This window comes from Protomyctophum parallelum (genome assembly GCF_964188405.1).
Source record: "Protomyctophum parallelum genome assembly, chromosome: 14".
Taxonomy (NCBI): Eukaryota; Metazoa; Chordata; class Actinopteri; order Myctophiformes; family Myctophidae; genus Protomyctophum; species Protomyctophum parallelum.
In genome coordinates this window covers 32,292,754-32,306,979 of record NC_139709.1, presented here as the reverse complement: position 1 = coordinate 32,306,979, position 14,226 = coordinate 32,292,754, and the positions used below count along the sequence as shown (strand labels likewise).

General features: G+C 43.5%; 1 protein-coding gene across 1 annotated transcript in view; it reads left to right on the top strand.

Moving 5' to 3' along the window:
* Positions 1-11,475, top strand: part of snap47 (synaptosome associated protein 47) — a 32,051-nt gene extending 20,576 nt beyond the window's left edge. The window contains exon 6 of the mRNA XM_083782372.1: positions 11,373-11,475. The gene's annotated coding sequence lies outside the window, so the exon portion shown is untranslated. The remainder of the gene's footprint in view (positions 1-11,372) is intronic.
* Positions 11,476-14,226: the final 2,751 nt, after the last annotated feature.

Below are 14,226 nucleotides of genomic sequence, written 5' to 3'. Positions count from 1 at the left end.
GTGATCCTTGAAAATACTCATTAGGTTTGAGGAAAATGCTGTCAAGTTAGAATGTATCTGGCACGATTTCTAAATGCGTGTATACAGACAATTCCTAAAGACACGTTACAGAAATGCAGAAACGTTTCCTGCTTTCCATAATGAAGCTCACTGGTTTGCATTGGACTAGCACTTTTTTTCCACAAATATCCCTAAAAATCCCCATTGCCGTTTCTGTATCTATTACTGTATGATAAAATCAACATGTTAAATAGATTTTATCTAAATTGTGGTTGCTGTCTACGGAGGAAGAGAAGCAGTTTAGTGCTTTTGATGTAGGACATGTACACATTTACGTCCAACATCACCTTTCTCCAGGGAATCTATAATTTATAGCTCAATTTGTAAGAAAAATGTCAGAAGGTTGCATTTGGAAAACCAGCTGCAGGGGGGTGCGGAGTACAAAATAAGTAACTAAACTTTGTATATGTTATCCATGGCTACATAATGAATACTATACGTTCAAATACATTTGCTATTTATTTATTATCACATTTTTATGTCTAAAATGTTGTTCCCGATAAAGTGTATTGAATACAACTTCACCCGTGTCTAGAGAGCCTGTGTTTGAACAACAATAACTCTCAAAGATTACTGATCTTGAATCTATATACTGTAGACTATAAGAATACAGTATATGATATGACCATGCTAGTTTAATATGTAACCTGGGATGGCCTATGTTATGATTCCAACTTCAGAATATCATTGCTGTCGGGCAGAAACTCTCCATAAACTTGTGATGTTTTTTTATTTTTTATTTTCATAATTTGATGCCTTACTTCATTATAATACAGTGTCACTTAAAAGTAGAAAATCATACCCGTGTGAACCGAGTGGTGCAACTCCCCCCCCCCCCCCCCCCCTCTCGAATGTGAATATTCGTATTTGAATTTATTGTATGATCTGGTGATAAATGATGACGTGTCGATGTTGTCAGTTACTGGGAAGTCGGATGTCAAGAACTTCCACAGAAAAGTGAGTTAGAACCTCAAGGGAAACAGTACCGGATTGCCTGGTTGAGTCACCATTAAGGAAATGTGCCCATAATCAATCGCAAGTGTCTGCTTACTCATAGAATAAGTTACAATGAACAGCAACATGAGTTCAATATGGAAGGTTAATTTCTTTCCCCAACACCACGACCATATCCCCCCCTCCCAACACAACAGTGGTCCCCAGGTTTTTTCTCAGTCAGGGTGGTGGTCCCTGGTTCATAATCAGTTGAAAACCCCTGTCCTAGACCTAGAGCATTCTAATAAGGTAAGTTCTCTCTAGCTAGTTAGCCTTTTAGCCACAATTTCAGTTCTTTTTACAGTATGTACTGTTACACGTAAAAGTTATTTTCACTTCTTAATGACAACATTCGTGATGGAAATGTGTTGTGATGTGATGTGACTAGTTGTGAGCTTATAGATCAGCAATTATTTTAGGGAAATTGTAAAAGTTGTTAGGTCTGTCCATTGGTTTTCATAAATCTTTGACTATAGCTCTATTTGACCAATAAAAAATAGGAACAACATCTTCTGACTAAATAATAATTACATTGAATCAATTGAAACACAGGTTCTTTTTCTATTTCCTGAAAAGTAACAGTCTTGGACATACGAGGTTTCCCGTTGACAGCGGCGATATGCGCCACCTGCATTTCCTTGTCAAATCATCATGCAATCAACAAGCATGTAGTATGTGAGGCATTTGTACTATATGTGTTTCATTCCGTCAGTCTTTATGTAATAGATAACAGCTTTTCATGTTGTGGCTCAGTAGGAGGCTAGTTATCTATAAGAAGGTGTGTGTGTGTGTGTGTGTGTGTGTGTGTGTGTGTGTGTGTGTGTGTGCGTGTGCACGCACGAACGCGTGCGGCTAATCTCACAAACCACTGGACTAATCACTGCCAAATCTCTTGTGCACGCTGCCAGAAGGCCAAATAAGTCCCTCCATGCATTTTCCTTTCCACATATTCAGATTTTATACACCACATATCTGGAAAGACTCCCAGAAAACTGCAGGTCTGGTTAACACTGCCTTTTACTGAGGTTTTTTTGTATCATTTATTCTGCGCTGTAATTTAATTATCATATTTTTCTGTTTTATTTTTCTGTGAGGCACTTTGAATTACCGTTCAAATGTGTAATAGCTACAAATAGGTAAAATCTTGCCTTACCTTGCCTATTTGTTTAAAATCGCTTAACTTGTAATGGAAGGGTTCAGTTAACCCATTCTGGACGGGAACCCGTTTAGGTGTTTAATTTAACTAAGCATTATTTAGCTATTGAAAAATAGCAGATCTACAAGCTCATAGCACGCCACCGAGTGGCGCGCTACGAGCTTGTAGGTCTGCTATTTAAAAAAAATCGTGAATCTTTGAATATATATATATTATATATTCTTAATATATATTATATTCTTTCAGAAGACTTTTTCTTTATTTCGACGTCAGGCCTAAATGGGTTGGTGAAACCTTGCCACTATACTCGCTAGACAACTGGATATCCATTCCAAACTGCTCTTTGCCGCTGCCTGCAGAGTTTTAAGTGGGTCGGTCCCACATGACCATATATGGTCATAGCGATCGGATCTTTGGCTCGAGAGACAACCAATCCGGTTGTATGGAGATCGTTGATGTCATAGTATATAGTATATTTGTGCATAATATATAGAGTTGACTGATTTGTTTGTGCCTGATTCCCCATGCTGTCACCATGATGATGTCACAACGAGTCATGGGGTTTGCATAGTGATGTCACATGGCTGTGGGTTGTTTATGGTCATGTGGTCATAGTGACGTAGTTAGTTTGTGGTTATGTCAGAGGTTTAGTTAATTACTAATAAATTAATAATCTTTACAGTAGTATTAAGAGGACGGAAAAATGACCATGTATGGCACCAAATTTGAGGACGAAATTTGGCGTTATGTCATGTCATATCCCCGACTAGTTCATTTAAAACACGATGAAACTAAATGGAAAAAGATAAAAACAATTCATACATTAAAATGGACAGAAACCAAAATGAAAACATGATGTGAAAATATAACGACGAGGGTTCGTGTGACGTGGCCATGGTCCGCCGGCCCTCCTCATTAACCAATAATTGACATCACAGGTGCACATGATGGAAGCCACACAATTCCCACATGGACCAGATCGGCATGATCCGATTTGCCTTTCAATATTAAAAAAAAACAGAAGCGCGCCTCTGATCAAAGTGCCGGCTTGACGTCACCGGCTGTCACAGCAGCCGTACGTCTCTCCTTGGCTATGTCTGCTCCGTTGATATCGCTTACTACGCCAGGAGGTACGTGTCCTTGTCATTCCCGGCTTAGGCTACGTTACGGTATGACTTCCGTGCTTTGACATGTATGTAGATTCCTCCTCCCAACACCAGAAAAAACAATCTCAGAATTTCCCCTCTTTTTAATGAGATTGTCTACACTAGGGACAAGAGGTTATGGAACACACAGTCGGACAGAGCAGATGACTCACACCCATCAAGAAGAGCCGTCTTAACAATGTGTGCCTGATGTCAATGACTCCGAGAGCATTCAACATCCCCGAAACGTATCGGAGAGTAATAAGTCATCACACGTTTCCTCCTCAGAGATAGGATAATTATTAAAATGTGTTTGGGCTTCATGTTTTTAGACAATGCTACACACAGTATGTCATTGAATGCCAATACATAGTTTCCAAATCACAAATCACATTCAATCAGATATTTATTCATTTCTATCGCACCTGTATAATTGTGTGTGGGTCATACATGCATGCATTGCATCAACTTCACATCTCAATTCTCAGATGCTGAATTCAGACATTCCCAGATTTAGTTTTTCGCTTTTTCCTGAAAGTTGCAAATGTCCTTGCAAAAGAAAATGTAGATAAAAAGGAAAAAAGGATGGATAAATAAAATGGTTCACCATGACCTCAAGCCCCACAATACACGTTTGCATCCGACTGCCACTAAATTGGCATGTGCAAAATCAATCTCCGACGCCCCACCTTGTCCTCCCCGACTTTTTACTGTGTATTGGTGGTGGAAGAAAAAATGTCAGTCCTTGGCAGCCCATATTTCCAATGTAAACCCACAGGAGGATGTGCTGGAACAATTCAGCCAAGGCGTCTGGATGAGAATCCGCAGAGCTGTGTGCGTGCGTAATTGGTCCTGCAGCAGAGGAGGAACGACCTTAAGTTTAGACTCAGGCAGTTTGGGAGCCCTTGGAGACGGCCTTGATCCCCGGCCTGTCCCTCATACCATCTTATTCTAAGGGGGACAATTTATACCGTGTCGCAACAACCGTGCTTGCTCTTCGAAGCTAACCGTTTTCCGCATGAAAAAGGGTTTGAAGCATCGCGTCACATTTAAAATCGGGTATTTTCGACGAGCGTCATGGTCATTCGTCGAGGTATAAATTAGGCTTAGAGGTCTAGTTTTACATGACACCGAGGAGCTCATTATATTGTCTCTGGTCATTTTGTGCACTTTTTCAGGGATGCCGTTATGCAGTATGTATTCACTGGCAAATCTTTCTTGTTATTGTAGGCCATGTTTACAACAGGAAGAAGATTAAAACATGGATGTTGTTATGTTGTTTACAATCGGAGGATATCAGGAAAAACAAACACCCATTATATTAACAACAAGGAAGGGCCATTATTAACACTGCTGAGGGTCCGTGGGGTTCATGTCCACTAGTGGCCCCCCCAGTTGAACAGCGCACATGTCTGTGATGAGGAAACCATGTCTCACGGCCGACCTTGGGCGTGAGGCCCTGACACGCACACACACACAGACACACACACACGCGCGCGCACACACGTACACACGCGCACACCGCAGCCAAGCTCATGGGGGAAATCTGGCTCGTGCTTGCATGCCTGCAAAGAGCTTGATAGAAGAGGGGGATCTCAGCCCACCACCACCTCCCCTCCCCTCCTCTCCCCCCCATTTGATTTGCTCGGCATATACATTACCTCTGGTGGCCGTAAGAGCAGGGAGCTCCCCATCGATCAGTGGGAGAAACGCAGTCCAGATCCAGGCAGCTGGGGCAGTTAGCTGGGGGAAGCCGTGTTCCTCGCTATGAGGTAATACCTCAAACATCTGCAGCAGGTTCTAATTATGCCTGAACAACTCATAGTGTCTGGCGGCGGCATTTGGTATGGTGGGGGATAGCCAACACAAGCCGTTTTACTCCTCTCTTTTTGCGTAGGCTATATAAGACACGAAGGCCAGGAGGGATGCCCTCATGGCATCCAGCTTTGACATCATTCGGCAAAATGTGCAGGACTCTCTTTCATTGCGCACAACGTTTTATATGTCCGCGAAACGTCTCCCAAGTGCTTAAGGCGATAAAGTGATTGATCTCTCTTTTATTATAATCAATCTTTATCCACCAGAAACTCTCCCCTCCGTCGCAGCAGCCATGCGAATAATAGTTTAACTTGTACTCCTAAAGTTGTAAACTTTAGATGAAGGACAACTTAGTTGAAGACGAGAAGTGGAAAGCCTTATAAACGCCTGTTAACCTTTGACTCAGTGGTCATTGCCACAACACAAGGTGGTGCTACTGTATATCCTCCGCTACAGTTGCTGTACAGCAGCAGCAAGCCGGGCCAGGCAGGCAGACAGGCACCTCTCAGGGGAGAGGCCATGTGTTTAAGGTCAAGACTGTTTTATGATCTCAGCAGCCATACTGATTTCCTGTCAGATGGGAATGATTCAGCTTGTCAAACACTCTTGACTGCACTGCCTGAGAGAGCGAACTCGCGCACTCCCCCCGTAGTTGTCTGTAGACAACAGGGACATCGGTTTGTTTCATATTTCAATTGCGCTTATCTGTTGTCTGTATCTTGCTCCGGCTCAAAAGTGTTTCCTCCAAAGGCAAGGAAAAAAGAAAGCGGAATCAAGTTGAAATGTCCTACACGCCACCGCAAGATGAAATTAAAGGTTTGTCAACAAGGCCCCAGATTAAAAATGAGACGCTGAGTAAAAGCAAGGCTGCACTTTGGCGTGAAACCCTTGATTTGAGTAAGCTGTAAACCGTGAGCTGACAGTGATTAACAGAAAACATTTGCTGCTATAGTAACCGATCAGCACACACAGTGTAACAGAGATCCCTGTGCTGTCACACAGAAATACCTGGTAATTATGTTTAATCTGTTTTAATTGTTCCTCTGTAAAGGACTATAATTCTACTTTATTAAAGCGATGTAGATTTTCCGTGTGACATTTTGAGAATGTACGTGACCCGGAAAACCTCGCAGGTCTTTTCATTGACATCACCCCTATAGTGCCACGTAACCCTCTCAGCCTCTTTGAAACCTCATCCACCTTTTCCTGCTTTCTCCTTTTCTCTTTTCTCTCCTCATTCCTGCACAATGAGGTTTGGAACGTCGGAGAGATGCAACCATGCGGAAATCCATGCATGTGTCGTGTGTGTGTGTGCAAACGCACATAGCCACATACACAGATGCAGCCAGAGCGTTTGCAGTATAATAACTGCAAATACAACCTAAAAAATTAAATTATACACAAACACAGATTGACCTTACGAAACTCATCGCTATACCCATACTGCAGCGGATAAGGGGGGGAAAAAAGCCCTCCGTACTCCCACCTCAGAAATAAAGTGGTGACAGTTTAATGGTCTCCAAGCCCACAACACCACACCCATGCCACTCTATATAAAGGACCCCATTTCCAGCCCGGTGTATATGTCTAATGACTAATCTGACACAGGGAGCAGTGAGCGCGGTACAACTCTTCTGTGATGTCAGGTGCTTATTGAACCTGTTCTGCAAATCTCCAGCGCATTCTGGGATTGTTCATTTAACAGGGGTGCGATTCCCTGTGAGCAATGTCATTACCGTGGCAAATGGAACACGTTTGCCCTACCCCTATGTCTGTCAAAGGCTATGTTTATTGGTCATTAGAAACAACTGGCTGTTCTATTAAACATTGTTGTAGCAAATGTATTTTTATTTTTAAATAAGTTAATAAGTATAGCGTACTATTGAGTCTATAACAACATGGCCTCCCTTAGCTTTAGCTAACGATAGTACCTTGATGCATCGATAGTGAATTGTTGCATATTGTAATAAATGGTAAATGCGCTTTACATAGATTGTGCATTCCATTCACACACACATGACACATTCATACCACCGATGGTGGAGGAAACCATGCAAGGCACCAACCTGAACCTGCACATCGGGAGCACTTAGGGTTTCAGAGTCTTGCTCAAGGGCATCTCGACACTAACTCTGGGGGAGATCGAACTGGGAACCTCACACCTCTAAATGCTGACAGTTTTCTGAAATACCTATGTTTCTATATCGGTGGTGCTCAATATTTCATGTCAAGGACCCCAAAAATGATATGTAATTGGCCGTCGACCCCCATCTGAAAATATGTTGTTCCAGGGGACCCCCCTGGTTAAAAACATTCCTAGTTAAAAACATTCCCTGAAAGAATATACTGTATATTCAAAGATTTGCTCACATTTTCACGATTCTTTTCAAAAATAGCAGACCTCGTAGCGCGGCACTCTGTGCCACGCTCGGTGCGGCACTCGGTGCCACACTATGAGCTTGTAGATCTGCTATTTTTCAGTTCAGCATCATACTTTTTTCCCTCCTTTGTTTTACTGAACACTGACACACTTTAAACATTTGATACTCTTTAGGCTCTTTATTGCTTCTTTACGTGTTTACTCGTATCATTCCTTGTTTTTATTATATTATGTAATATGTTGTTGTTTTTTTATTATTTGTTCTGGGTTCTGGCCCAATCTGGCAAAGCATGCCACACCAATATCTCTCACACACACACACACCCTCACACACACACACACACACACACACACACACACACACACACACACACACACACACACACACACACACACATATTTGTATGAGCGTGACAAGAAATAAATCTGCTTGAAAATCTTGAATTCATTTTCCAGCCCCCCCCCCCCCCCCCTGAAGACTTTTTCTAAGTAGCACCACCATCCATATGTAAATGCTACAACTTACACAGACTCTCTGGCTCCCCTAGTGCCCCAACCTGGCAACCTAGGGACCTGGCTGAGGGGGGAGGGGAGGGGGGGGGGGCTGTTGAAAGCTTTCTGGAGCCTCTGCAAACCTCTGCGGCCTGTCAACATTTCATTTGTGAGAGACTCCAGATGGGGATCCCACACTCGGAGCTGTCATAATGACCGGAATCACCAGAACCATAAGTGAAAACTGCTGATGTGACACAGTGAAAAAGGACTATCATTAATAAAGATAATGAAGCAGATGGTTGCTCTAATGGGGTGGTTGGGACACACATTTTGCTGAGAAGGGAGGGGGGGAGGCGTAGGGTGGGCTTGGTGGGAACCACTCTGATGTACAAACAGGATGCTTACCACAGCATGTTTTTGACCTAAAAAAATAAAGAAATGGCATAATAAACAACTGTCTCAGCCAACTTTGCCAGTGATGAGTTGAAGAACATAAATTGGAATCCAGGAGGAGCCATGTGGGACTGATTCTTCTCCGTCAGGGTGGGATATGGAAATAATTAAACGCTGAGTTTTCCAATTCAAATGAAGATGGCTTGTATTGTTCAACCCAGATGTTATACAGCCTCCATTGGCATTGCTCAAAGAGGTATTTATTGGAAACGAGATAAGGCTATAAGTCCCAGCAGGGTTTATTTTCAATATGCGTGCTGTAAAAGTGCCCAGAATGTCATGTGTGCTGTGGCTCAGGGCCTAACCCCTTTCACCTGGTCACTGCAGATGATGATTTAATACATTATGTTTACACCTCTTTTATGTGCTGCCAGGTGCATCGGTTTCATCAGTGATCTACAGCATAATAAACTCAAGCAAGTAATATCTGGAACCATGTACAGTATGGAACCATGTACAGTATGGAACCATGTACAGTATGTCATTTCTGAGTGAGTGAGTGAGTGAGTGAGGGTTGAGTTGATTCCGTCGAGACTCTAATATTACACTAATATTGTGACAAAAAATGTTCGTCGACTACATTTTCTTCACTGGTGACAACTAAATGGAAACTAAATGAAGACTAAGCTATGATGACTAAAACTAAGACTATATATATTGTCAATTTCGTCAACAAATAAAAACTAGAAAATGTTCGGAAGGGACTAGTGGACAAGAGATCCAGTATACGTCATTTATATTCATATAGCCGATCTACAAGCCACAACGTGTCGCAGCGCGACGAGTTGTGAGCTTGTAGATCGGCTATGTTCAGCAAGTGTAAAAACAGCCATTACGACGGCATCAAGGCCGGCCAAAATACATTTTAGTCGACTAAATCAACTGTAGATTTAGTTATTAATTCATTTAAATCTGAGAGTGTACAAACGGGTCCATTTGGTTCCATTTGTACACACTCAGAGTTACAGACCCACAAGGGTCCATTTGGTTCCAAACTATCATTTAGCTGGGGACCCCCTGGAACTCCCTCAAGGACCCCTGGGGGTCCCCGGACCCACGTCGGGAACCACTGCTAAAATGTCTACTTAACTAATTGTATTACCAGTAAGACACCCTGAGACCTCGTGCACACATCCGCCTGGGTGACGTCAGACTGCTGTGCGAGCGCTGGCGCTTTGGCATGGGGGGGCAGATCAACATATGGAATGAATTCTGTACTGGCCATATATGGAGCGTGATCAACATATGGAATGTCAAAACAGGTCAGCTCCATATATGGAGATCTAAGGGTTTGAGGTCAGATGTAGAGTTTGCCGACCAGCTCCATATATGCAGGTCTAGGTGATGATCCGGTCTTCTCCATGTATGGTTATCCAGGGTTAGATGAGGTCAGCGTCGTGATCTTCATATTATGGAGATGGCCATATATGGTGGCGTGACGAGGCATGATGTCACGAGGCGTGACCATATATGGAGGCGTGACGTGACACACGAAAGTGCAGGTTTTCATAGTAAATGCGACCTATATGATCGCGCAAATACAGTTGAAGCCATGAGGCGATTCGTGCGTTTCCCAAATCCAGCCACCTTTGTTTGGTTTTGTCTGGGACTCACGCATATTGCTCATATATATAGGGAAGTCTCCCATCACGTTTTTAGCACTGCAGGGCCGGGAGATACAGCCTTCTGAGAAGGGAAGCGGTGTGCTGATACGCCCAGGGGCAGTGGAAAAAAAGGCCTGTGTGAACTGTCAGCACCAGATAGGCACAGGAGCAGCTAATCTGCTCCCTGGCCGCCATTCACCGCCATGTGCCACTTGCACTCTCGCTGACCGACTTCCTCCATGCTAAACTCGGGAGGAGGTGGAGATGCTGCGTGTGTGTGTGCGTGCGTGCGTGTGCGCGTGCGGGCGCATGCGTGTCTAGGCTACCTACAACTGGACATCCTCACAAGGGGCCTTACAATCGTGAGATCTGATTCGGTCTTGAGAAACATGCTTCCCTGTAGAGACTGGAGAGAGAGAGAGAGCGAGACCCCACTTGGCACATCATCCTGGATCATGCAGACTGCAGTACGGGGCAGCCTTGCAGCCAGGCAGCCCTCCTCCTCCGAGGCACAACTGCATTATCTCATGCCACTTTGCTCGGGGGAGGTGTTGACATGCAGCATATGCGCTGTAATTGAATATACCGTTTTTTCCAGACAATGGAAAGTAGATCATTTAATCAGCCACTCCCTGCTAAATGAGAAGAACAAACAGAGGGATTGTTTGCTCAATGACTAAAGCATTGGAGATGGATGGAAGACGGATGGCTAAAGGGGGAGACCCAGCCCCATGATTTCATATCCCTTTAAAGTGAATACTCTCGGCATTGAACAAGACGGTTGTCTTGTCATAAAGGAGTACGTGCTCTCCTGTCATCAGAGCAATGCAGAGCAATCTGTTGTGAAAGCAGGAGGAACAGATTTGCGTCAATTCATGAATGTTAATACTGATTATTTTGCCAGTAAAAAAAATTTATAACACACAACTCCCCAAGACTTAACCAATGAAAACCCTATACTTACTTTGTCTTTCGACAAATAGCGAAAACAGAAGATCCACAAGCTCAAAACATTGCATTATGACACAATGTGAGCATATATTTGCTATTATTGAAAACCTTTTGTTTTATATATAATATAATGTACATTTTCAATTGGGGGGGGGGGGCATATTTCTTGGAAATCTGCATATATCCAAAATAAGGACGCCAAGTTTGAAAGTGGTTATAAGACTGCATGCATTTGGTCAACACTGCTGTTGACTCAACCTGGCTCCTCTCCATAGGGGGAAAGGAGTGAGTATTTTTCTTGCCTTTTATCTAGACAGGTGCTGGGAGGAAAGGCATCATCCTGAAACCTTTGAGGGCGACAAAGTGACCTTACGGCGGCTGCTGCCCGCAAGGCGGTGGTCAGGGGAGGCGGCCGGCCCGGCAGACATGATCAAAGTGGGAATCATGCCCCACCAACAGAGATAAATACACACTTCCTCTCTTCCCTTTCACACTGGTTTTTCCCACACCCGTCGAACCCCCCCGTCCCCCCGTCCTCTAGCATGGCCAACTCGGAGGAAATGACAGACCACATCAAGAGGCTCTCTGTTGCTTTGACAGGAGGGCTTGCGCCAAACCTTCAGGAGAGAGAGAGAGAGGGAGACGCTTAAGCATTCATGAGAGGATGCTGCGAGTTATTTGTTTGTGTAACCTTTAACCAGTGTTAACTGTACGTACCACAGCGCACCCAAACAAAACAGCGTTTAGGCCTACAGTACATGCTTATTGTATGACCGATACATTCACGATGGTCACACCTGCATGGAACCCAAACGGGTCATTTACCCTCCCGTGTTTATGTAACACAATATTCACTCTCACACGCACAATACTGGCTATTAATTGTTCTGTGGCATTTTAATAAATGTATCAGTGCTTGATATATGTTGTGAATTCATAAGCTGCAGAGACAAACTACCATAATGTAAATATGCATAAGTTAAGTTGGTAAGTTTGTTTTTCCTTGGGTCTTTTCAGTGTAAAATTACAAACCATTGAAACCCGCGCCGGCTCATGACCTCATTGAACTGCACATATATGCAGCCTTTATATTTCTACTGTACTTCTCAACTCATCGTACTCTTGCAACTCATTTCATTACCTTTTACTCTTTTGTAAAAACGTAGAACTAAGAACTAAGAACCACATAAGTTTGACTCTAATAGAGCACCGAAGTCTGACGTCAATATCCACAGGTTCATGTACTTTTTATTTGCATTGTAATCCCCCATAGGGGGATTTTAGATCGCCTCATATAAGAACTGTGTTTGAAAAATAAACATGTCATCCCGGGCCGCTTCACTCATATGGATATGAAGAATCAACTGACTGAGAGAAAACGCTAATGTTACTGCTACTGAATTAGTTAAATTTTCGCTAGAAGCAGACTGTATCATATATGAGTGACTGACTGTTGAAGACGATACAGAGACACCTCCCTGACAATAAAGCTGAGACAGCTTGTCTATTTTTGGACCACGTGTTGCTGTAGCAACTAGAATGTACTAAATGCATGTAGATAAAACATCTCTGATCTGATCTCATCTGAGCATTCTGGACTCATTAGGTCTAGCAGGAGAGAATACAAAGCCTTGGCAAATCTCTGAAATAGTACACTTGTGAGTACTGTATGTTGCTGGAAAAGAAAGAAAAAAATCACACCTGTGTGAACTGAGCGGTGCAACTATACGTTTCTTCGAGAAATGACAGTTACCGTGTGGGGGTCCCCGGGGGGGGGGGGTCCCCGGAGCATCCAGACCCCCAGGAACGCGCTCAAGGGGCTGGCCTGGTTCTGGCGAGCCTTGCCGCGTCCGAAACGGTCAAGAGATGACAGAGTTACCGTGTTGCAGCTTTCCGTGCTCAAACACAGGGACAGACACGTACGGGGACACACATAGCTGCGTAATGGAGCGGAGATGGATCGGAGGCACCGCTAAAAAAAAACTTAAACAGAATGAGAAATGACTGCCTCTTTTCTTCTCTCAAGGACACCAGGTACTTTACCATATGTCCCACCATTATCTTCTCATACCGTATATCAAAGCCAGTGGACTGCAGACATGACTGTGTCCTTGACGTCAAGAAACAGTAGCCCAAGAAATACGTTGTTTTTCTGTTTTTGGCCCTGACGCTCACCTGTTTCCTCAATCTGCGTCGAACAACAACAGACAGAAACCTCTCATTTTTTACCAACTCATGGAGTAAATCAACAGTATTCGCGGGGGCCAATGTTCTTCTTACATGCTCCTTCTGAGACACAGACCTGTCATGGCAGACATGGCAGCTGCAAGGAAAAATCTGGGCTAGAGCAATGAATTATGTTTGGGCATTCCCTGAGCAGTGTCTGTTTATGTTTTGTTGGGGGGGGGGGGGGTGAGGGGTGGAGTTTGAGGGGGTGTATATGCAAGGCCACCCAAAACAAAATTGTGCAACATTAGATTATTCCACTGCTTTACTACAAACATGAGCAAATGCCAGATCCTCCTAATAGGACTGCAGCAGTGCTTTTTCCAGTTTTCGGCACTGTTTTAATGCTTCTCCTCAGGAAATCCACCCAGCGCTCATAAGTTTCTCCACCTGTTTGGAAATGTATTTTTTTGAAACGTTTCTGGTCCCTGCGAAGGATCATAAGTGAGGCCCTTAATGAGCAAATAAAGTCTGGCGACTCTCTCTGCACCCCGAACCGGAGTGAATGAATCATATTCTGCAGATTCATCCTCCCGGTAACACCTAATATTGTTTGTGATTCATGCAGACATGTCAAATAGAAAGTGGTGGGAGTAGTGGGAGAACTGAGCCTTATGGTGTCCCAAACGCTCCATCCAGTTCTTTTAACACCTAATTGTAAACAGCTCGAATTTGTCCACCCCAAACTCCACAGCAGGATTGGGTATCTGCCCATGTTTTGGACACCTCTGAATCTGTGCAGTAAACTTAGACGTGAGTTAAAAACATTCACTTTGAAAGAATATATATTAAAGGATTTGTGCCACATTTTCACGATTTTTCTAAAATAACAGATACAATGCTCATATGAGCTTGTAGATCTGCTATTTTTCAATAGCTTAAGTATAACATAATGCTTAGTTAAAACACCAAAACGGGTTCCCGTCCAGAATGGGTTAAGACTCT